This window comes from Spermophilus citellus (genome assembly GCF_964194105.1).
Source record: "Spermophilus citellus genome assembly, chromosome: 5".
NCBI lineage: Eukaryota > Metazoa > Chordata > Mammalia > Rodentia > Sciuridae > Spermophilus > Spermophilus citellus.
This window is the reverse complement of record NC_138186.1, coordinates 121,384,658-121,410,611: the sequence shown is the minus strand read 5'-3', so window position 1 is coordinate 121,410,611 and position 25,954 is coordinate 121,384,658. Positions and strand designations below refer to the sequence as shown.

At 35.0% G+C, this 25,954-nt stretch overlaps 1 protein-coding gene across 4 annotated transcripts in view; it reads left to right on the top strand.

Moving 5' to 3' along the window:
* Positions 1-25,954, top strand: part of HS3ST5 (heparan sulfate-glucosamine 3-sulfotransferase 5) — a 263,151-nt gene that overhangs the window by 139,825 nt on the left and 97,372 nt on the right. For 2 of the 4 annotated variants that reach the window (XM_081294508.1, XM_081294507.1), the window contains one exon: positions 13,599-13,707. The exons of 1 other annotated variant lie outside the window; for it this stretch is intronic. The gene's annotated coding sequence lies outside the window, so the exon portion shown is untranslated. The remainder of the gene's footprint in view (positions 1-13,598; positions 13,708-25,954) is intronic. One more of the 4 variants, XM_081294509.1, reaches the window with a different exon arrangement.

Genomic DNA, 25,954 nt, shown 5'->3' with positions numbered 1-25,954 from the left:
GGCTAGATCACCCTAGAAAGAGGGCACCGTTGATTCTTTTCTTATACACACACAAGCTCTTGGTTCAGAAATGAGTAGACAATAATGGATTCACAACATGTTTCAGAAAGGCATCTAATTTAACAGACACAGAAACAGTAACATCTTGTAGGAAAGAGAGACTAGGTTAAGAGAAAAGATGGAAGAAGAATATACTAAAAGTCAGGCACACTTAGAAAAGAAAAAAAAAGATATGTCTGGAAATTAAAAGTATAACGTAGAAATGAAATTCAAAATAAAAGTGTAAATAAAGGTAAAATTGAGGCATTGTCTCAGCAAATATCCCCAAAATGATAAAGAGATAGAAAATAGGAGAGATTTTAAAAAGTAGTCCAAGAATCTTACTTCTGAATAGTAAGTATCCCCCAGTATGAGAAAAATTTTACAAGTGGAAGGGAAATCCATCAAAGGAATATTCTTGGAATTACAGAGCATGAATTTTCTAACTCAGGGTACTATGGAGTGACCAACAAAATGAATAAAAATAGACTATATTTATGAAGAAATTTTATATTACTAGGACCAAAGAAAAATCTTAAAGAACTCCAAAGTGAAAATATAGATTTCATAGTGGATATCTTTATTCAATAATTAAATAAAAGTTGCCAAAAATAATTAATTTTTACACTTGAATTTTACATTATTGTCTAGATGTAGTGCTTGATAGCTGTTTAAAATGACCCATCTCTTTTTAGGGGAGGCATAGGGGAAATACTGGGGAATGAAGTTAGTGTTGCTTAACCACTGAACCATATCTCCAGCCTATTTTATTTTTTGAGACAGGGTCTCATTAAGTTACTGAAGGTCTTGCTAAGTTGCTGAGGCTGGCCTCAAACTTGAGATTCTCCTGTCTCAGCTTCCCAAGTCACTGGGATTGCAGACATGTGCCACCACACCCTTCTTGCCAATCTCTTCTTTTTAATATAAATAATTCATGTTATACTCCTAATTATATGAAAATCCAAAAATGATAACTTATTATAATATTTCCAAGAAATTTCCATTAATAGTGTGATGCATATTACTCCTGCATATTCTCAACTTGTTTTAAATAATAGTTTTGCATTTACTGTGGATATTTACATTTTCGCAATTTTAATCTTATGTAAAATAAAATTCACTATTGCCTCTTAAAATTGAAAGCAGATTAAAAATATAGAGAAATATTTCTCCTCAAGAAGAACTTTGAAATTTAAGATAGCATGTATACACACACACACATGCGTACACACACACACACACACACACACACACACACACACACAAATAATCAGACTTCCTTACATTTCCTGAAGAAGGATTGATCATGAATCAGAAAGTTTATATTTGCCCAAAAAAAGAAAGCTCTCTTTTAAAATTTTCACATTGTGGTACCAGGACTCTTTGATATTTTAGTCATGTCTACAGTGACCAAATTCACATTTTGAAATGTTGGTACAGGTCATGCTGCCACGTTCTCTACCTTTCTACAAGGTTTACCACCATATCACTAGCAGCTTAATGCAAGTTTAGAGAACAAAGCCATTGTTACTAAAGAAATACTGTTCTGGGTTTCCTTTTCTTTTCCCGTGGCAAGAAAGCTTTGTAATAACTAGGTCAGAATATATTTCTGATTCTAAGATTCAACTGAAACATTTCAAGAAAAACTTATGAAATCCCAAGGAATACTTTTAGAGTTGTGCTAACTCTGTGGTCCATTGTCTGTTCAGATCAGGGATTCTCAAAGTTACATGTAAGTAACAGCATGTAGATGTGATAATCATTACAAACTATATCGGGCTACATGGTACCTATGAAATTTCCCTTTGGGAAGTAACAGGTATCTATTATTTGGCAGACTCAGGAAAACAATAATTCTAAAATATATATTTTATGAATTTCACAATGTTCTCCAGATCACAAAAGTACAAAGAAATATAAGCTTCAAATCCATGACCCTAGTTCTGCAATGCTAACTCCAATCATGGAGTGCCGGAATGAAGGTTTTGAAAAGATCAAGCACCATCTGAAGGATTATTATTGTATTCCACCATACGATGGCAGAATGACCTAGCTATTGAGAGAGTTTTAATAGTTCTTCAAATCTAATACACATTTGTCCTAGGTATGCATACTTAATCTCTAAATTACCGAGGTCCAAATACTGCACAAAATCAAAAGGTGAAAAGTTATTCTGGCATGTGTGACAATGACATGTGATTAAAGCAGATAAGTGGAATATATTTGTTACTTCCTAGACAAGTTAGCTCAGAAGGACACTTACTATTGACTGAATATTGTCCTCCACTGTCAAATCCTATGTTGAAACCCTAGCTCCCCAACTATATCTGACTGTATTTGGAAATAGGGATTTCAAGAGGCTATTAAGGTTACATTAAAACATATTGATGCAGTTCTAACCTGATAAATTAGTGACCTTATAAGAAGAGGAAGAGAGACATAGTATTTGTTAGCACATACCAGGGTAAGGCTCCATGAGTACACATGAGTAGATAGTTGTCTACAAGCCAGGAAAAGAATGTGCACCAGAACCCGGTCATGCTGACACTCTGATCTTAGACTTCCAAACCTCCAAAACCATAAAAAAAAATAATAATATCTGTTCTTTCAGTTACCAAGTCTATGGTATTTTGTTAAAGCAAACTAAGATATCATCAGAAAGATGTCCTGGGGAGACTAAAAAGAGTTAAAGCAGAACTTGCATAGTATGCAGTACAGGACCTCCAAGTCCAGAGTTAGACTAGGGTTTAAATAAAAATGTCAGAATCCAAGATGGTTCTGAGATGATGAATGGAGCAGGGTTACTGATTAACCAGGATCAAACCAGTGTTTAGCATAGTAAGAGTTAGGCTTTGGAATTAAACATGGTTACTAGTTACTTTTTACAAGTTCTAAGACTTTATACACATTACTGACCTCCCTAATGCTATCTTGGATAATATTACTAATAAAATTGAGATAGTAATGACTTTATCACATAGATTTTTGGGTATTAATTGATTAATATTAAGTTATTAGCATTTGGCACAATGATTGGCACATATTAACATCTCAGTCAGTAACTACAAAGAATTGCCAAAAGTAAAGAACTTGGGGTCTGCACTGCATTTATTTATTCTTACTCCAAATATTCATTGCACACTTACTAGTGCTAGGCAGGATTTTATGTGCTAAAGAGAGCAGTGAGCAAAACAGGGAAACAAACAAAAAACCAAAAATCTACTTTCATGGAGCTTACATTCTGGAGTACGAGGCTAACCAGGAAATGGCAGGCTCCCAGCCATGTCCCACATCCAAAGATTCCTCTATCCATCTCCTGGCTGGGAATATGTGGTGGGAAAAAAGAGATAAAATGCATATTTGTCAAATATCATATTTATCATATATGTGGTAAATATTATTTCTTTTTCCAAAAAAAAAAATACATGAAGGACTCTTCTTTGACTGCCTTTTGACCAACTTGGTTTTTATAAAATCCTTTCTTCTTCCTCATCTTTAAAAATACAAGCTTTTCATAAAGACAACAGTCTTAGCTTGAAGGAATTTTTCTTTTTTAAATTTAATTTTTTTTATTAGCTACACATGACATTATAATGATCTTGGCAATTCATACATTTAAATCATTTGGGTATAATTTCTCATTTTTCTGATTGTACAGATTGCAGAATCACACTGGTCATAGAGTCACCTATATACATACAACAATCATAAGGTCTATTGGAATTTTTCTTTGATTTATCATTGTCTTGTAATAATTTATTCGCTTTTATGAACTTTGTCTCTAAAAAATTTTCATTCTGTTCAAAAATAAAAGAAGAAGAAGAAGAAGATTCTAAATCACATGGAGCAATTACAGCTTCACAGTGATTCACTTCTGAATAAGGCCCCGTTCCATTGCCTGCTCTCTTCCTTAATGTTTGTGGAAGCATGAGTAGGGCAGTTCTGGGAACCTTCTAGTGGTGTGTGTGTGTGTGTGTGTGTGTGTGTGTGTGTGTTTGTCTCTTTCTTTTCATCATTCCTGTTTTCCTTCTGTATGAGAAAGCAAATTGAAATACTAGGTCCTTTCTACATAAATAATTGGAGAGATTTTACTTTGGTTCATGGCCATTCACCGTGTGTGTGAGTGTGTGTGTGTGTGTGTGTGTGTGTTTGTGTGTGTTTGTGTGTGTGTTATTTATTGCTCTTTTGTTAACACATGCAAAGCTAATTGATAAATGGATTTGGTTATGATTAATCATTTTTCACATCTAAATTATCCATTTCTTAGGAAATGTCTCCATACTGATTATGTGGTAAAACGGGTTGTTCTTTCATTGCTTTAGAAATATACTTTATATGCCTTTACTATTATTAGGCAGCTTATGTTCATGTATATAAAATCTGAAATTAAAACATCTAAGGGAAGCACTGGTATCAGTTGCCTATAGTTGTATGCTTAAACAAAAGAAATAAAAAGTGTTTTTCTTTTTAAACATCAATAAATAAGTAATTGGGTAAATAAATAAATAACCACTAGAAACAATGTTGAAAGCAAATAGGGTTTATTTCATTTTTTTTCATGTTCTAACAAAGGTTTGGATGTCTTTCTGTCTTCCCACATAAATGTATAAATGCACCACCTTTGGCCAGTACAGAAAAGCATTCTTATTTCAGTAAGTTTCCTTCTTTGGGGTTTACCCTCCTGCTCATGGAAAAAGTAAGATTTCACAGATCTAATGCATATTTACAAACTTAAAGTGTTAAATAAATACACCTTTTAAAATAGAAAACTTACAAAAATAAATTCTTCTTTTGTAACTAGAACACCTCTCAGAGGACTAAGTTTTTTGTAGTAAAATAAATTCTAGAAATGGATTTCAGAGTAAGGACCTCAGTGTTTGTTTTTATTCTTTTGAAACCAATAAAGTGCTGACAAAGTACACCACCAGGTGCCACAGTAGTTTAGACATAAGGTACATTTAAGAATGTTCTTTATGTTCTTTGAAGCTTGGATATTGCTAACCTTAGCCATACTATCATAGAATATAATGCTGTACATTAGTAGCAGCAGGGTGGTTGGATCCATTTGAGCCATACTTGAATACTGCACACACTTATAAAAACCTTTAGGTATACCTGAATGATCATAATGCTGTGTCATTATGTTAACTTATGTTTAAGTCTGAAATAGAAGGAATTCAAAGGGATGCCTGGAGATGAGAGGATACATTTTTCCTTCACTAGCTATTTTCAGTAGTAGTCTTGTAAATAATAATCTGAGCCTTATTTTGATACATACTTGTTTCCTTGAACCTGAATGTTAAAATGTCTGATACTTCCAATCAAACTACAATAAGATTGCATTACAACTCTAAGGATAGGAGATGGAAATGGAATAGGGAAATTCAGCATAAGTTTTAATCCCAGAGAAAGCACCAAGGTTGTGAGGGAAATGAGGTGGTGCCAAGAACAGAATGGAAAATGGGTAGGAGGTGATCACTAAATCATGGTGCAGAAGAAGGTTTTAGAGCAGAATTCTCAACTCTGGCAGCACAGTAGAATCACCTGGGAAGCCTACCACTTCTTGGGAGTGACTAGCATATAAGTTAAGACCACATAAAAGAATTGGTATATAGGATATAAAAATAGATTTATAACCCAGAGTCTTTCTTCATGCTTTAAATATATATACATGTTCAAAAATTATACTTTTTCTTGTTGGGGGGAGCTGGCATGGGGTGAGGGGATGAATGCTTTTCATCATTTACCTTGAGTAACATTTGATGAATGCTTTGCTGCCAATCCAACTCCATTTCAAACCTCAGCCCTGTGAAGTTTAGTTGAATGATGTCTATACCTGTGAGTAGGCGTGCATGTACAAATCACTCTCTGTGTGAATGAAAAACAAGATTAGTTCTTTCCAAAATGTTCTCTTGGTTCTGATTAAAGATAAAAATAAAAACTGTAAGTTTCTGCAAATGATACCACTGACTTTTTTCTTACAAGACATATATTTATATTTTTGACAGCATTTGTTTGTCTTGGAAAAGTCCTTCATTCAAGGACCACATTGCAAACATGGATCGTTTATGTATGATTTGGTAGATAATAGACATTTGAAATTATTGCGACAGGTGTCTTCACATTGTTTCTGCTGATCTGATAAAAAGCATATTGCAGAAAAGACTGTGAAGAACTCACATTCCTCAAAATCAGTTTGAAGCACTCTTTTGAAATGAGAATTTCGATAAAGAAGTATTCTGGACAGGTGTAGGGGATGGGGAGAACTGTTTTTAACACAGAAATACAGTTCCATAAGACAAATGCCTTTCTTCAATGGAGACAATGTACTCTATGCTGTAATTTATTCATCGTTATGATTGTCCTTGAAATTGTTTTCTGCTACCATCCACATGATTGCCCCCAGGAAGCCTAGAAGAGAGCCGGTACAAACAACTCCGTGTGTATTCCTGGTGAAGTATTTCAATATATTATGAAATAAGAGTTCTTTTAAGAGACAAAGAAATACTGAAAGCTAGAGACTGAAAAATACCAAGAAAGAATCTCTTTTGTAGAGAATGGCCCATCCGTGCCAGCACTAATCTGGAAAACGAGGAGCAGCTGTGTTAAGTAATTTATATGGGAATAAAAAATCGTTTTTTTTATATTACTTTTGCTGTGGAGAATAGCATTCTGTAAGCTCATCGTATTTTTAATCTTGACTTAAGAAAAGTACTGCTGAGGCAATTTTTTAAAATAAGAGTTCTATTTATCTCCTTGCAAGGAGCTTCTTCCCTTTCTCCCTCCTTCCCCCTCACATACCCTCCCCTGCCTGGCTCCATCCAACCTCCTCCTTAGCCAGAGGCACTCATGAAATATGGAAGCAGTTATGTCATGATGTTATTTTGGGTAGTCTTAATAAATGCCTCCTGTATTTGAAAGGTGGTCTGAGGGGGAGCTGATGTAATTTCATTTTGATTACTTATTTGAATTTTGGATGCAAAGAACTCTCAACCAATTCCCCGAATTTGTCATAGCCGTAATTTAGTTATGCACAGCCGCTTCATTAGATTTAAGGCCCTTTCAAGAGTATATTGATTATTACAGCCCTTCATTATGTAATAAAAATATTCATAGGATGGTCTATTCTCTAGCTCCAGTTCTCTGGCCCACTAATGGGTACTGATTTCAAATTTTCTCCTTTTCCAGTCACAGCCTTCCCCTAAAATTTCTCCAGCCATAATGTCACGGAAAGGCTTCAGTGACTTCAGGTGGTATGCACTGGTCTCCATAAATCTTTTCTGCTCCTGTTCATCCTTGACACCATTGGAATTCTATGTCTCAAACTCAAATCCAAGCATGGCATTCCAGAACTTTGCATCCTTCTATGCCCAATGTTTTATATTGTCTACCTTGAGCTGTTTTTTGTAGACAGAGTTAGTCTGAGAAAACTAATTTATGAAACTTGTTGTTCCAGTTAAATGAAATAGTCAAATGGGAGCATTAACACATGTCAACTCAAATTATTTTTAAATGTGGTTAAATTTAACAGTTTTTATTATCACCAAAAGGAAAAAAAGTAAAGGCTTCTGTCATATATGAACTTTTCACCCAAGTGATTCATTTATGTATCTCTCTCTCCCTCTCCCCCCTCATTTGTGTGTGTGTGTGTGTGTGTGTGTGTGTATGTGTGTGTACGCACATGCACATGCTGGGGATGGAACCCAGAGCCTCATGAATGCTGGACAAGTGGTCTATGACTGAGCTGTGCACCAGCCCTCATTAATAATTTTTAACACAGTGAGAGCATCTAAAGTAGTCCAATTACTGGTCTAAGCAGTAGAGATTTAACAATAAACAAGAAATACATGGCTGAGCCCTGAAGAGCTGGTAGTCTGTCCAGGCAAGTAAATATGCAATCACATCAAGATGGGACAGGGACTTTGATTGGCAAGAACAGTGTACTAAGGATCTAGAGAAAGGACCCAGAGACAAAATTGTCGGAGGAATCTTTCTGACGATAAGACATCCAAGTGAAACGAAGACAAAGAGGAGAAATTAGTCTGACTGAGTGGGTCAGTAATCTGGGCCAACGAGAAGTAGCTTGAATGTTGAAGGAATGAGACTAGGTTCTGGATGAATGAATGAACAAGGGCAGGGTAGAGAGTGGGCAGAAGAAACTCGAGAGCAACCTTCATTCTATAGCATTGCAATACGGGGGACACAGGAGGAGTGGCAATTTGGGGTAGCGGGAGAGGTTTTATAAGTGTTGTCTTGAGGTGCCTATGGGAATCCAAGTGGGATTTCCAGTAGAGAGACACTGCATTGCCTGTAAACAGAGGATTTTATTTTGAAATTTGTAATTTAGTAGATAAATCTAAGTAAGAGGTGGCTGAATTTTTGAGATTCCTTGGGTAGTTGATCAGAAATTTCTTTGCCTTATTTCCTGTTCCTCATTTATGATTTTCACTTAGGGCTGTATCTGTAGTTCTCTTTCCCAGTAAATTTCAGAATTATATGTTTAAAAGTATTTTATGCTGGGGTTGTAGCTCAGTGGTAGAATGCTTGCCTGGCACATGTCAGGCACTGGGTTCAATCCTCAGCACCACATAAAAATAAATAAATAAAAGTTTTTTATTGATGAGTTGACTTTTCCTGTTCTAATCATTCTTCAATTTTTTTTCAACCACAATTTGGCATAATTGAAAATGTCATGAAATGGTACAGAATAGGAAGTATAAGATAGACTACAGCATTACATGGAAAGAGTCAGTTCTATGGAAGTTTAAGCATCCCCATGCTTGTCAAAAGTTGTTCAAACACGACTTGTCTTTTTTTTGAATATAAAATGTAGGCAGACATGTACTAATATATCAAAAACTGACACTTTGTCAAAGAGGGCTTTCATGGGAGAATGTTCTGAATAAAATGTTTTCTTTTTAAAAGAACCCAACCTGTTTAACATTCCAAAGGAAACAAAAAAGAACACAAAATGCCTGAACTTCCTGCCAGTCACAACAGACAGTTTTTTATACCCTTTACTCCCCTTTTTTTTAATATTCCAAAAATCATTTTCCCACAAGAATTATCAGTTTTATTCCATGATAACCCCGGTTTGAAGTAAAATAAAAGTAGCCCCGACTCTCCTCGAAATGGTTTCTTTTCTGACTTCCTGGCACTTCTAATAGTGTGACGATGAGATGGTTGGCTATGTCCACCGTCAGACTCAATGTAATTATATGTGAAGCGACAATTCCCTTATCTATTAGGAACACTTGCTACGGCTAACTGCATTTCAGTGTCTGGCAGATGAAATACAGAATTAAAATCTCAAACTAGTTTCTCAAGAAGTTTTTTACACCCCCATGCCCGACCCCAAATAATTTTTAAAGCTTTTAGCCTAAGGGATGATGTTAGCCAGAGAAGAATGGGAAGACAGGTGGCATTTAAAGACCTTAGCAAGATTAACAAACCAAATGTGCCTCTTCTTGTTCCTCAAATGGCCTCTCTTCATTTTGATTGTTCTATGATAGTTCACATCTTTTGGACCTTCTGAGGCTATCCAGGATTATTAATATGACAGTGGATTCTTCAAATTGTAAAGTAAAAATTAATAGATAATTAGCTTTTTCATAATGTTGTCTTATCTAAAGAGAATGGATATTTGTATTTGCTACCCACATTCTTTACAGAGACTCACTTAGGTCTAGCTCTTGAATGGGAACCAAAGAGAATGTTTGGAAGAAACAGAAACAGATGGCAGTAGAGAAGATTGAGATACAGTATGACTTAGAGGCATCCAGGAGTGTTATAGATTAGTACTGGTGTGAAAATGAGAGAATTATTCCACACCACTTTACTTATGGAAGCTGATTTTACAGTCTGATCTCCATTAAAATACCTTATGGTGGGCTGGGGTATAGCTCAGTGATAGAACGCTTGCCTAGCATGTATGAGGCACTGGGTTTGATCCTCTGCATCACATATAATTAATTAATAATTAATTAATTAAAGGTATTGTGTCCATCTACAACTAAAAAAATTAAAAATTTTTAAAAATACCTAATTGCATATTGGGGGGATGTAAAAAGGTTTGAGCTAATGTCAGAGAATGAGGGGAACAAGTTCCTCCAACATTTAAGGTTCTTTGGAGACTATAAAGCCCAGGTTTTAACACAATATTAGAAATTCTGCACATACTGGTATGAAAGGAAACATTGAAGCAAAAGAATTTAATTACTAGTGGTCAAATCAAATACGTTGCCTTTGCCTTTCAGTTAACTCACAATATTACTGCATGGAAGAACACTGTGCTGTTGATGTGCTGACAGTGGGGAGGAGGAAGTGGGTGTATATAAACAACTCACAACAGAGAACGCCTTCCCCAGCCCTTTGGGATGGGAGCTAGGAACACTGAGGTGCAGAGCTGGGACCAAGGGTTTGTATCCTTCCTCCATCACTTATGAATTATGTGAGACTGGAAAAGTACCTCAGCTGCTACAAGCTTCCCTTCATTCATGTGTAACACAGACCTAATTCCACCTCATTAGGCATTCATCTCAGGACCAAGTAGTATTCAGTACCTGAACTATGATACCAATCATCATAAGTAGAGAAATGTGCAAAGCTAAGAAACTTTGCCCACTATGCCCACTAAGGATTATACTTCAGCGCACCAGGAAACTCTCTCTGAAAGGCTACTGGAATAGCCTCAGATTTTATAGACTAGGAAAAGTTGTGCCTCACAACCCACCCTCTTTTTAGGTTCCTTGTATATAGACCATGCTGTGTTTTTAAGTAGAAGTTAAAAGTCATAACTTGTTCTTGAAAACACTTTCTGGTTCACTTATTTGTCTAACTCACAAGAAATTATATTACACTGATTGTTGCATGTTTATGAATCATTGACTAAAACCAGCAGTTACTCTTAAATGTACTAAAGTCAAAATTAATTCCTACAACTTAGATCCCTTTAAAATTCAACAATCATATTCTTAGCAATAGACTTAGCAATATTACCTGGAATGTCAAAGTATACATTGTAAATGCAGAGGAACTGTCAAGGACATGTCAATATTTGAGTCTATTATATATTAGCCATGCCAGAGACCCTGTAGTGATACCTAATGTGAACAACTCACTCTGAGTCACCACTGAATCTAATAAAAGGTGCAAATAATCCTGATATGTTGTGATATTAATTTTATAGCACTTTTGAACTATTTTTTATGAATTAATTTTATAAATTAATAAATTTCAAAATGGATGAAGCAATAACATTGAACTTTGGGTAATTATGTTTAAATTAAATATAAGCATTTAAAATAACCATTTTAATTAAGTACAGGGCTCAGGCAACAAATCATTAAAAGTGGAATTGGTAACTTGAGATTTCTCATTCTGAAACCACTTGTACCATTTTCTAATGAGTTCTTTTCTCTACTTAACTGAAAGACTAAATATATCTTCCTGAAGTGGCAGCTGGTAAGAGATAACCCTTTCTCAGGTCATGGTTATCAATTTGATATTGAATCAGAGCAAAGAAATCTGTTTTACTATAGTCTTTTAGATCCAAAACTGTGTTTAGTGTTTTAGATCTACTTCCAATTTAGCATGTGATTTAGTCTATAAGCACTAAGATAAACTTCAACAACTGAAACACCATTTAGTATTTTAGTTATAGTTTGTAAAAATAAAAAGCTATGTACTTTATAAAGAAGGCTCTGAGCAAGAAAAGTCTAAATAATTTTGCAATTCAATTAAAAAATACAACTAGAGAATAATGAAGAATAACTCCAAAAATCTTTTCTTTCATGAAATGTGGATACATGTACCCCAAACTATATAGATTTTTTAAAATCTTCCAGTTCTTACAGTGCAATGTTAACACTTAGCATAAACTCTGACTCTTAAGAAATATTTTAAGTTAAGTGAAGAGCACGTTGATAAAATTTTACAAAATATATTAAAAAGGGCTTTCTTTAAAATCATTTACTGCTATAGCCTACTTCTTAGTTCAAACTACTCAATTAGAATACCTGATAAAGCTAAAGTACATCAACTCACAGCTTTGAAGGAAGTGTATTTTTCCATTATCTGTTGTTTTCTTATATTCTGGAGTTAGTACCAATGTTAAGAATCTAAAAGAGAGCAGGAGCCCTGCTTTGGAAAGAAGGCAACTTGAAAGCAAGTTAGCTTATTTTGTTAATTGAACTAAATACCTGCGATTACTAATTGTCACCTTTATCTTCTGCTGTAAATGTTGAACTAATTGAAGGTACTACTACCCCTGGGGGTTCGAGCTCTATGTGTAACGAATTGTTGAGTGCTCTCTTGAGTATAGCATTTTAATTACTTACAATTACAATATTTCCATTTATGTAGGGTCTTTGAAAACCATTCTACTTTATCCAACAGATTGAGGGGCACAAAAGTAGGAGCTTGTTTGGTGTCATTTTACATTGAAGTCAGCTAGGCTGTGAGTGTACCAGTGATCCATCCACAAGCAATGGATCCAGTTTTCTTGGCTAATAATTGGGCAAAGTTGACTTGTGTTTTGTCCTGAAATGATTGGATACGGTATTTTTCTCTCTGGAACCCCAGGTAATATTCGGTTTTGAGATAAACAATGGACAGGGACTAAAGTGAAAGAATTGTAAATAATTTATGCAAATATATTAATCAGAGAACAGATACAATAGATCCAGTTGCTGAGTATTAGCCAGGCACACAATTTTTTTAGGTCTTTTCTGTTTCTTGAAAAAGTGTGTGTATGTGTATGCGTTTCTGCACCACAAACGTGTTTGAATCCAATGAACTTAAGCAAAAGATCGATTTTTTTACTATTTTAGAACAGAAAAATCTTTGTGTCTACTTTTGTTGAATATATATTAGTGATAATGATGTATTAGGTTTCTATAATCTACTTATGTGTCATATATACTCTTAATAGTAGTCTGAAATAGTTTTTAAATATTACTTTTCAAAAAAGAGCTTGACATTGCAATCTGTTCCATTTTTTCCCATATCCTTTTTGTTTTCTGTCCCTCTAATACAGCACTTCAGTTTTAGATTCAAACATGAACTTTGCAACCAGAGAATGACTCAGGTCTTCTGAATGTTCTGTATATAACTTAGAAAGAATTAGCAATTGCTTAATATATTCAAATAGTATCCAACATAAGATGATTGATCATAAGATGACTATCTACATTTGTTAGTTAGTCTGAAGATATGTAATACATAACATTTTAAAGAACACATTTAACCACTCTCACCTAAAAACCTCAGCAGTCAAATATGAAATGAAGTTCTGCAATGAGAACATTCTCTGAAAGTACCTGTGCATAGTTCCCAATTTACAAGCTCATTCTTGATTAAGAGAATTAACAATTACATATTCTAGGGTTAAGCTCCAGTGTGATCTGTGTTCTTTGTCAACAATTGTCTAATAAAGGGACTGGAAGTACCATAAAAAAATGTTCTTATCATCTATAATAGGCTTCTTTCCAAACAAACATTTAACTGCAGGTGCTAAGGGAAAACAAAAAGGCTAATTTGGAAAATCACTTTGCTTTCAGGTGCTAACAGGGAGCAAACTGAAAAGACAGCCAGGAAGTGAGGAGAGGCCATGGAATGTCCACCAACCAGATAATCGCTGCTGGAATAATGAGAAGTGTCTGAATGTAGGTATGTGTATGGGAGATTTTCACACACTTCAGCAGTTCATTATCTAATTCCCCAACTTCCACTCAGCTCTCGCACCTGCTGTCTCATCAGCCCTTGGAAGCGCTGGTTGGCAGGAGTGAGCACGCACGCGCGCACACACACACACACATGTGCATACGACATGCTGATAACAATGAAATTTATTCTCCAGTGGGCCTCCAGCAGGAGGTCTTCCATCCTTTTGGACTTTTAAACATTCTACAAAATGGTTTTAAACCTCCTCCTCCCACTCTCAAGTCTCAATACTCCCATATGGAAATTTTCCCCCATCACTGAAACTGATTCTTACTTCCTGGATGCAGATATCTCTTGTCTATGCTGTTCCCATTATCTAAAACAACTTTCCCAACTTCTCTTTGCTGATTTTAGTTCTGTTTACCCTTGAAGGCCAAAGTCAAGTTCCATGTTCTAGAATCTTGCTGATTTCCCTCACCCCCATAATTTCCCTTCTTCCAAACTTCTATATACCTTGTGTTATTACTCTCTTCCAGCACTGACAACTTCTATTATGTATTGTTTTTTTTTTTTTTTATTCTGCATGCGTGCATCCTATATCCTCAGTGTAACAACTGTTTACTTCCATTTCCAAGGGAAGAGGACACAGGCATGGACTAATCTCTGATGATGGAGGGAGGCAACATAGGTGAGAGGTTCAGACAGAGTACACTCTGGAGCCAGCCTGCCTGAGCTTGAGCTCCCCGCTCAGCCAATTACCAGTTGGGTGACCATGACAAAGATTTTTGTTAAAACTTTCTATGCCATAATCTTCTGATCTCCAAAATGAGGATAATAATATTATCTATCTCATTGGGTTATTGTGAAAGACTGAGTTGATAGATAAGAACACTTAAAAAACAATTATAGTAATCTCAATTTTCTCAATATATGCTAGACAGTAGATGGCATGATCTCCATTCGCAAGACAGAAACATGGCGGCCCTGCAATGTCAGGTCACTGCCTAAAAGCACCATAGGAGGCAGAATTAAGACCACGATATCTGACCTTAAACTTTAGGCTGTGTCATTCTGAACATTGCCTCACATGCAGGTGTGCAATAATTAGTTGTTACTGATAATGATGAAATTTATTATCCTTTGTTCAGAGATTTTTACATATTTTTATTTATATGACAGCAGAATGCATTACAATTCTTATTACACATATAAGAGTTTGAAAGTAAATTATGCTGATATTTCACTAGATTTGACTTCTTACAGGACACTTTAAATATGAAATGTTTTTAGTTGACTATAGGTAACTTTTTTTTAATGAGTTAGTCCGAATGGGGTAGAATAGTAATTACTTTGCAGGGGTGGTGATTTCGAGGCTAAAATTGTACTCAAGTATTTCTTTTCTGAGACACTGAAGAGAGAAGAAAATGCTGATGGCTGTTTCTACCCTGGGTTATTTTGTAATCTATGTGATTATAAAATAAGCAATGGAAACAGTAGAAGTACTTACAGGTACCCCTCATTCTTAAGTTCAATGTAAGATTGATCCTTCACCTTCCCTCTTTCACCCCATGTAATAGTTCAGGCTGGATAAAATGCCATTACCTACAAAAATCGTATCTGGGAATTTTGTGGATTGTGTTATTTAAAAATAAACTAAAATTGATATGAAGTAGATTTAAAATTGCTTTATTCTCTTTGACATAGTTTTGGAGAATTTGCCAGGGGCTCTGTGAAAAAGGCAGATTGGCCTCTCTTGGAATCTCTTCATTGTCTAGAAAGTCATCAGGTTTTATTGTCACCTGCATCATTCCTTGGCTTCTACTTCTTTGTGCATCTGCAGCACTTGGATCTATGCTGGGATATAGTAGATACTTGACAAATCCTTGATTAATTTGGCTTCCCTACTGGCACATTAGGCATACTGTGACTTCCCTACCTGCTACAGAATTCCAGGGTAACTTCTAAGATTCTCTGTTGACCTAACAGAACCACCCGTAGGCAAAGAATTGCCAAGGATGGGAACTGGAGATTCTAACATTTTGAACACTTAATCATTTTAGATTTTTTTACTTTACATACATCATTTCATTAATCCTTAAAATATCTCTATGAATTTAGTATTGGTATCCCTATTTACCAATAATGATGCTAGAACTCAGAGTTTTTAACATATTTTAAAATCAGACAGCTGGTGAAAAGGGATTCCTAGCACAAATCTAATCAAAGACCAAGCAAATGATATAGTAGTTATGAGGATTATGAGGGCAAAGAAAGCTTTGATTCAGAGTCATGAAGCAGGTATTATATTTAGCATGAACTTCAAGTGACCTCAGGCATGTCAGATGACCACCTCAATTTCCTCATCTTACATGACATTACAATGAAGATCAAAATATTTTATTGTTAAAATGGCTTTGAAATGATAAGAGATACCATAAATATAAATTATAATTATGAGTCTAGTAAAAAGAAATACTGAAATAGATAAGAAGTTTGTAAATGGTTTGAAATTCCTAGAAGGTGATGGTAAAAAGATGGAAGCAATAAAGGAAGACCAAATAGGTAGAAAAGTCATGCTTCTGTAAGGGATTCTGGGAACAGATTTAGAAAAAGTTTCTCCAATGGTCTAGGACCAATGCTATTCCATTCTCAGTTACCAAGTGGCATTCTATGTTTTAAAATCTAGCTACAATGACCATAATCACTAAACCAACCCTATATAGAATGATCATTGGGAATTAGGACTATTGCACTTGTGTAAGGAATGGTTGTATAGCCAGTGGCTCATTAGGAACACTAAGAGTAACACCACCCTTAAATATATGGTTTAAAATTACATGTGTGCTCCCCAGAGTCCCTGAGACACCCTGGGTGCCTGAGTAGGATCCAGCCTGATGCTTCTTGATAGTCTCTTGAACAGTTTTTCAAAAAGATCAATGGCACTTTAAGTTGTGGCTGATGTCTGGCTTTGACCTTGTAGATGTTGAAGGGAAGTAAATGTATTAGATGAGTTATTAAGCACATGCTTCAGTTATTATCATAGTAAAAACAGCTCATCTCATGAAACTGTGAGGTGCTTTCTCTTAGCACTTAATTGCTTTCCTACTGAGTTTAGATAACAAGTCATTAATCTCACCATATCTCAGTGCATTGATTTAGATTTAAGAAAGTTACCCATGTTTCTTCATAAGCTTTTGTTTATGTGATAAATTTGAGACACCACCTACCAGATTTTTTTAAGCTGACTTTTAGCCTGAATGAGAACAGGAAAATTTGAACAGTATTCTAGGAATCAAAGAGAAATTAAGAAACCACTTTTGTGTGTCTTTTGTCAAAGCCAACCCAGAGGAGGCCTCTGTTTCCAAGATCTACTGCTGAGATGGAGAATCCATGATCAATTGTTCAATTTCATCTGGCCAATTTCAACTGTCAAGTATTTCTAAAAATATAGGCCTATGATAATAATACATTTGAGTTTTTAATAGGTTCCTTAGAATTTGCAGTTTATCATTATTGTTAATTATTAAGCATCTTGATGGTAGAGTGGGATGCAAGGATAATGGCTGTAGGATTAGAGCCACCAATGGCTAAGATGGAACATATTTGGACATCTGGTTCTCGGTTATAAAGGTATTTTGTATTTTGTAACTGCAAGTCACTATACAAATACCATTTACAAGAACCATTTTTATAATATTAAATTAATTTTTTCTGAAGGGTTGTGAAACTTTTTTTTTTTTAGGGTTGTGAAACTTAATATAGAAAAAAATTCCTACCTCTTTCACTTAAAATGTATTTATAAGCATGTGTTTACAATAGCAGGGTTGTATCTTTCTAATAAAATAGTCAGGAATTATAATATCTGCTATTGATGGAGTGCTTGTTCTATGTTAGACCAGTTATAACAGATCTGTCTTAAGTCTTTAAAGCATTTCTGCAATGACATTTTGTTATTTTCCCATACAGTTGAGGAAACTGAAGCTTGAATATGTTAATAAATAGATTAGTAAGTTAGTAAATGGTAGAGCCACAATTCACATTCAGATCTATTTAGACTCTGATGCTCATACCCTTAACTTTTAGGGAAGCCAGAAGGTAATGAGTGAAAAGAAACATTCTCAAAACCAAAACAGTAATAATAGCTGCCATTTATTAATGTGCCAGGTACTGGGCTAGGTGCCCTCAGGGATTTAAATCCATCATCCTAATAAACAGCTCAAAAAGGTTAATTCATCTCAGGTTTTTCAAATGAATTAGATATTAATACTATTCCCATTTGCCTTATGAGGAAATTTAAAGTTCAAAGATATTGAGTTCCTGATGCAAGCTATCAAACCTGGTAAGAAGCAGAACTAAGTTGTCTGCTCTGGTCTTACTGAGTTCCAAAGTCCATATTCTTTCTATTATAGGGCATTATAAGCTAAAATATGTGTCTGAGTTATAAAATAAAGATTGTAGGCTATGTCATTCTCTTAAATTATTCTTGGAATGATTTTAGTTTTATTTAGAAATTAATGAGATTTATGGTAGTAAGGAACTTTCAGAAAGTAAGTATTAGTTCAATTAATGTGCATTAGTTTGTTTATTCTACTACTGCCCAAGTTCGCCTCAGTCAGATTTAACATTATAAATCCCATGTGCTCAGCTCATATATCATATTCCAGAATTTCACTAAGAACCAAATAGTGAAAGCAAAGCTATTAAACTCGGGAAACTGCATCACAGATCTAAATGGCTGCTCTAAAATACTGCAGGTTACACACACAACTGAATAGTTTTCATCATCATCTTTCAAAAAGCCGAGAGTGGCACTTTGCCTTCATTCATTAAACAAGTGTCAATTGAGTGCCAAGAGCTTTCATGGCTCTGTGATAGGGAGATTGTCAATTAATAAGAACTCAAAGCCCTGCCCTCCAAAAGCTTAATGGATTAATTAGGAAGGAAAGAGTAGACACTGAAAAACAAAAACCAAAATTATGTGACATCACAGTAGCAAAATAAATTCTGTTTAATAACAAACAACAAAAAAAGAGGCCCCCAGCTTCCTGATTGGAAGTGCTATGTGCAGAAATGGTCAAAAAAAGGCCCCACAGAAAGAAGACAGCTCCTGGATGAGCAAAGATGGAGAGCACTGACCAGGTCAGCACTTGTGATGGAGGCTGTGAGGCAACAAATACATTTATTGTCCTGAAGGTTTGAGCAGGAAACTGGAGAAGACTAGGAAAGGAGGTGAGGGGGCCAAAGCCTTTCATTCTAGCTAAAGACTCTGGCCTTTGGCCTCCAAGTGATGGGCAGTCATTGAAAAATTTTGAGCGGAGGAGTGGCATAATTAAAATAGTGCTTTAAAAAAGATTAATTTGGCAGGACTAGGCAGGATGGATTGGTGGAAAGAGAACAGAGCAAAGAAAGTGCTGCAATAAGTCAGGTATAAAGTGATGAGGTTCTGGACAGAAGTGACAATGGGAACAGGAAGCAAGAAATGAATGTAAGAAATGGCATAAAGACAGGGGAGAAGGCAATGGCTCGATATGGGAGAGGAAAACAAAAAACATGCTAATTTTAAATTCCATAATAGGAACCTTTTCTACTTAATGATACAGAGTCCATGAAACATTATATATCATATTCATAGTCAGCCAATGGATTCACGAAAGATCTTGCTTTTTTATTCAATGCATCATTTCTCTTGACAAAATCTACAGTATGCTCCTGTATTTAAAAAGAAAGTAAATTCTATTATAAAATCGAGACAACAATTTTAGCTTTATGTAGCCATATTGATAATAATAAACTAGTAATCATAACTATAGTTACAGGATGGCAGCACAATAAAATGAGTAAAGAAAAGTCACTCGACAATGATGCTTCATTCACCACTGAATTTCTAATTTCTTAGTTTAGCTGTTATATTTTCTACCAAATTGACTTTTTAAAAACTGTGAATTGATTAAGTGCAGATTGTTTTTATAAATGTAATTGTATGATTCCCTAGTAATCTGGGTTTTGTAATACCTTCCTCCCAAGATTAATTTAATTGTCTTCAAAATGTCTTTGTGTGATTATTTTACTTGTATAGATGGAAAAAAACAGAGCCTTCGAGAAAATGAATTAGTGATTTATCCAAGGTAGTGTGATATTTCAAGAATCTATCTTCTTTCTGTAAGCTCAGGGGACTTTACAGATAAAATAAGATTAAACAGCAAGCATTATTATTTTTAGTTGTCTGTGTTTACTAAAAATATTGATTTCCAGGCAAATGCAACCTTCTTCTCTACACACACACACACACACACACACACACACGCACACGATTGCATTAGTATATGACATATACTGTCAGCTACTTCAGAAAACAAGTGACATTTTAGTACTACTTAGATGCTGGTTTTAATGCATCAGGTAAAACATATTGTGGTTTCTAATATTAATTCATTTCCCACTTTGCATTGTTCAAAATATTTATGATCTAATATGGAGCAAAACATATTGTTATCCATTTTCCCCAGCTTTGATATAAAAGCATTCTTCAGCTGTTTTCTAGGGAGGGATGTTGTCAAAGTTTGATGGTAATTTATGTTGTCAGTCCATTAAGTTGATTTTATGGCAGCCAACACAACTATTGTCCATTTATGAGAAACCTGAGGACCACTCTAGGTCTCCACGAAGGCTCTTTGATACCTGCCCTCTCATATGGCTGACCTTGAGGGTAGTTGAGTTTGGTAATTTATGGCAAACACCATCTAGGAAGACCCATTTGCAAGATTCGCTGTCATTTAGTACTAAATGATCATTGCTGAGTCCAGAGACAATCTGAGTCCCTGACAGAGCAATCCCATAAAAAATATTGCCTACCAACCCAGGTGTCCTTTCCAATTATCTGGAGTAGAAATTAATACTTTTAAAAGCTGCTAGTTTTTGAAAGGTTATTACAATTTATTCCAGCAGTTTCTTTTGCACATTATGATGAATTAGTTTATTACACCATTATTTTCCATGTCAGCTTTTTAGAAGATTGAACCATAATGTTGAAACATTAGTGTGAATGGCAAACATACTATTTTACAGCTGAGTAATATATTTCTTTGAGAAAAATGTGCTCAGTTTTTAATAACAGGTAATTTTATGTTTATGTTCTCTAATGCTGTTGTCAGGTATTATTTATTTCTGTTTGGTAAGAACTAGAGAACTTTCTTTTAAAATGTTAATGGTGGTTTAGACAGATTTTAGAGTCATAGTAAGAATATATTACTTAAAAGTAGAAAATGTGAATTGGAAGTGTTTTCCCCTAAAAGCTAATATTTTCTAAGGTTTTCCTGACGCTGATTTAAAATATAGTTACTGCCAGAGGGAATAATATTTCTGTTTTAATATTTTCTATAAATGTAGTGAGGGAAGGGATATCTTTAATTCATTTTCTGTCTTTTGAATTTTTTAAAAAATGAAACACCATTTTCTTAAATGATTTGGTACTTCATAAGTCGCTTAAGTATTCAATAATGTTATAAAATAATACTAATTATAATTAAAGTATTTTTGATCATTATTCTTTATTGTATGTCTGTTATGATAGTAAGAAAGCATAATTTTCTACTTAATCAGGTATAAAAAAATTCAGTGTACTTCCATATGACAAAAATTGATAGACAAACCCTTAAAAGTTCTAAACATTATATTCACTTATATAGCAGATTTGTGGTGGTGTTGTTATTGGTACCAGAGATTGAACCCAAGGGCACTTAACCACTGAGCCCATTTTTTTGTTGTTGTTTTATTTTGAGTCTGTGCCTCACTAAGTTGCTGAGGGTGGTTTGGAACTTTCAATCCTCCTGCCTCAGTCACTGGAATTGTAGCCATGTACCACCATACCCAGCTTAGCAGCTGTGTTTTGAAAGCTGATTACATGCCAGACATTATAGAACTATGTGGAGTTGAGGCGTATCCATTGCAATACTTTTTATAAATTTGCCTTTTTATTTCTGTTATTTTTAATTTTTTTTAAAAAAAATTTATTTTTTAGTTATAGTTTGACACAATACATTTATTTTATTTATTTATTTTCATGTGGTGCTGAATATCTAACCTAGGGCCTTGCATGTGCTTGGCGAGCGCACTCTACCACTGAGCCACAACTCCAGCCCCTATCCCTTCGGTTTTTAAAAAAGTCATATAACTCTACCAAATTCTGCCTCTTGTGCAAACTGAGCTCAGAAGCAAAATTAGTAACAGTGAAGATGCTTTACATGTGCCATTTCCAATCTAGTAAATGCTTGCCAAAGAAAAAATTATTTTGTTTTCTCATCAAACACATTTGTTTCTTGAGCAAACATTTTCAATATTGAAATATTTATTTTTGCTGATATGATTGGATCAAATGTTAGTTTTAGTAAAATTAAGATTCAAAACATTCCACAAATTTTTCCCATTGTGCCAGACACTCTCTTGATGATGTATTAAGCTGATAATATTAGAGCCAAAGTTTCTTGTGTGTAGAGGGAAAGGATAAAAATTTTACTGAAATATACCATACAGAATAATGTACACATCAGAAGTGTTGAAGCCCACTTGACTTTCACAAAGTGCTCACACCTGTGAGATCAGCCCCTGGATCACAAAACAAATCGTAAGTATCTCAGAAGACACACTTGTCCCCTTCCAGTTGTTACTCCAGTCCCCCATAACCACACTCCCAATTTATGACAACATAGGTTATGTTTGGCTATACTTTGGAATTTATATAAATAAAACATGACTTCTTTTGTTCAGCACAGTATTTTTGAGATTCACCCACACAGTTGTATGTTGTATTTGTTTGTTCTCAACAATACATCATATACTCCATCACTTAAATACATATTTTATGTACCCAGTCCACTGTTGATGATCAATGGTTTGATCCCAGTATGGGGTCATTGCAAAATTAATGCCTCTATGAGCATCATACATATGTTTTGGTGAATGTAAAGCCTTTCTATTGGGTCTATTCCTAGAAGTGCCAGGGCTGGGTCATAGGATCCATACAGATTCAACTTTCATAGATATATCCAGCCAATTTTTATAAGACTTGGTAATTCTTTATAGTTGTTAGTTATTTTTATTTAGACTCCAAGATTAAGAATAACTGGGAAGAACTGAATAATTTTTAGGTTTCTCTTGGGCCTAGAATTCTGTAATTCAGTACTTGTTTACAGTAAAGAACATTGGCAGATTTCAACAAAAAGCAAATGATAAGGATCTGCTGTTTGGTTTTCCATCACATTTCTCTATTTGCATTTGAATCTGGATTTGACTATTAATGAGCATGAGCATTCACATTTTATGCCAAATAATGAAATTACAGTATCTGATGCAGAAGAGCTGGAAAATTTTTTGCTTTGTCCAATCATAAGCTTTCATGTAATTCAGAACATTTATTTACCATGCTGGTAGAAATAACTAGCCAAATGCAAAATAGGCCCTTTCTTTAATGTTCTGGTTCTTTTTACTGGAGTAGAATAGAGACTGTGAATATACATTCTTCAATAGGTTTTCATTGAACATATTTATCCAGTTTGATAATTTTTTATAGATTTGGAGGATTGCACAGAATCCTGGTTCTACCAAACTATTCATCTCCCTTAGCCATATTTTCTAAAAATAATAGAATCTGCCTTACAGTTCACTGTGAGAATGAAATAACTTGGGAAGCACTTTGCATGCTAATAACGAATAAATAAAGGTACATGTAATAAGTGATTAACAAACCTTCAGCGATGTCATTTTTGTTTTTCAATTTTAAGTTGACTGTTCTTCCAATTTCAGTCTAAAGACAGTAAAGGCTCTGCTACTTATAATTACTTAATGGATAGAGAGATATTCTTTAAAGTCAATTTGAACTTTGCAAATAGATTTTATTCTTTCTTTTACTATGTTTCCAGAAAATATTTATTTGGTACCTACTACCTACTAAGCACCAGGCAAGTCACAGAGATTCCACCACAAGTAACCCAGACGCTGTCCATGGGCCCATGAAGCTGTTGAGACTTCCAGGTTTCACAGGCAGGTGGGACCAGACATGGAGGGAGGGTTCAGTTGCTATGGGTTAGCACAGGAGAAGCTCCTCACTTCAGGAAGGCTTCCTGGAGGAATTGACAGTTCAACTGACAGATGCAAAGGATTAAACCAGGTAAGAGAGGAGTAAGGAAAGTACAGGGACAAGAGGACCTAATTGAGGAAAAGCAAAGGAAATGTATCAAGAAGTCCTGCTGGAAAGACAGAGACCAGTCCATTAAGGCTTTATAGACTGGACTTTGCTCTTTATGGCCGGGATAATTAGAAGTTTTCTAATGGTTTTTAATTTAATTAGCTGGCAAAAATTGTGTATTCTTGTGGTTCACATGTATGTATTATGAAATGATTAAACCAAGTTAATCAACATCTCTATCACCTCATATTTGTTTTGTTATGAGAAGAGTTAAGATCTTCTTGTTTAGCAGTTTTCAAGTATGTAATATATGATTATTAACCATCATTGCCCTACTGTTACTATGAATCTCCTGAACTTATTCCTTCTAACTGAAACTTTGTACTCTTTGAGTAACATCTTCCATTCCTCCACCACCATTCCTAAACCCTGGCAACTAATATTCTGCACTGGGAAGCCACTGACTGATTTTAAACTTGAGTATTTTAATCTAATTTGTGTATTAGAAGGACCAGTGATGGTACAAGGTGAAAGATTGATTAGATGGAAATAAGACAGGGGGAAAGAAGGGAAGTTAGGCTGGTGTTGAAATCTAGGGAGAATGTAACAGCAAGCTGAATTCAGGTTTCATAATGGGAATAGGGAGAAGAAGACAGATAGATGGCATTACCCTTGGAGACCTTGATCATATCTGTAATACTGACTTGGAAAATGGGATGGACACTCACCATGGTCGCTGAAGGAAAGGATGCAGAAGAAAGAGGCCAGAAGTGGGAAACATGCATTCCAATGAGGCAGGTGAAATATTGAGGCACCCTTTTTATCTAAATACAGAAAACCTTATATATTACCTGAGCAGCTCCAAGTTTAGTAGAGCAATCTTAGCTGAAGATATAAGTAACAGTAATTGGAGCAGCAGTGGACATAGGCAAGTTACTTAAGCAGAGCTTAGAGTGGGAAAAGATAGAGCTAGAGCAGAGGAAATTCCTTTATAAGGTAGAGGGTGAAGAAGGGGAATGTCAAAGGGCATTGAGAAGGAAAAGCCACAGTCGGAAAATGTGAAGAGCATTGTTATCGTGATGACTAGTGGAATAACATGTTTTAAAAGAAAGAAATGAATAGTCAGTAGTGCCACATGCTGCCAAGACACAAAATAATCTGAGTATTGAGAGTGTAACCACCAGATTTGGAAACAAGGTCTGTGGAAACTTTTCTAAGACGGGGTTAACTTTGAGCAAGCCAGGATACAAGAAAAAAAGTGGAAACACAAATATAAGTTAATGTAATTCCAGGTAAATGTGATTACTCAATAGCCATTACATGACCATATTATTAAGGTAGTTGTACTATTTATTATCCATTAAAATGCACTTTTGCAACTTAACACAGCTACAAAATACAGGCTACTTTTGACCATAATAGATTTTTTATCACTAGACATTTTTTACCTTTAAATGTTCTTTAAAATAATATGAGTAGCTGGGCATGGTGGCATACATCTATAACCCCAGTGATTCAGGAGGCTGAGACAGGAGGATCACAAATTGGAGGCCAAATGCAGCAACTTAGTAAAATCCTGTCTCAAAAACTATATATATTTAAGAAGGGCTGGGTTAAAACTCAGTGACAGAGTGCCCCTGGGTTTGGTCCCTTCTACTGAAAATAATAATAATAATAATAATAATAATATTAATAATTCACATAATTTTTAAAAGAATATGAATATATTCTATGAATACACTCTAATCCAGTTGTTGGAAACTTGACTTTTGGTGCACCTCAGTTGAGAATTCTGAGAAAACAGGAACAGAGTGGGAAAGAAGATTTTCTTTGGAGTCATTTTTTTTGAAAGACTTTTTTTTTTAATATTGGAAAGAACAGGATGCTGATGCATAGCATAGAGGAATTTCAGCAAGAGAAGGATTCCTGTCCTTGCGTATACTTATATGCAGAGTCAAACCCAGGGAATAAACTCTGTACAAGAAAAGTCAGTGATTCATTATTGTGAGTTAAGACAGGACATGTTATAAATCACAAGCAGGAGAAGCCCAGTTCTGTTTTCCCTCTCCATTC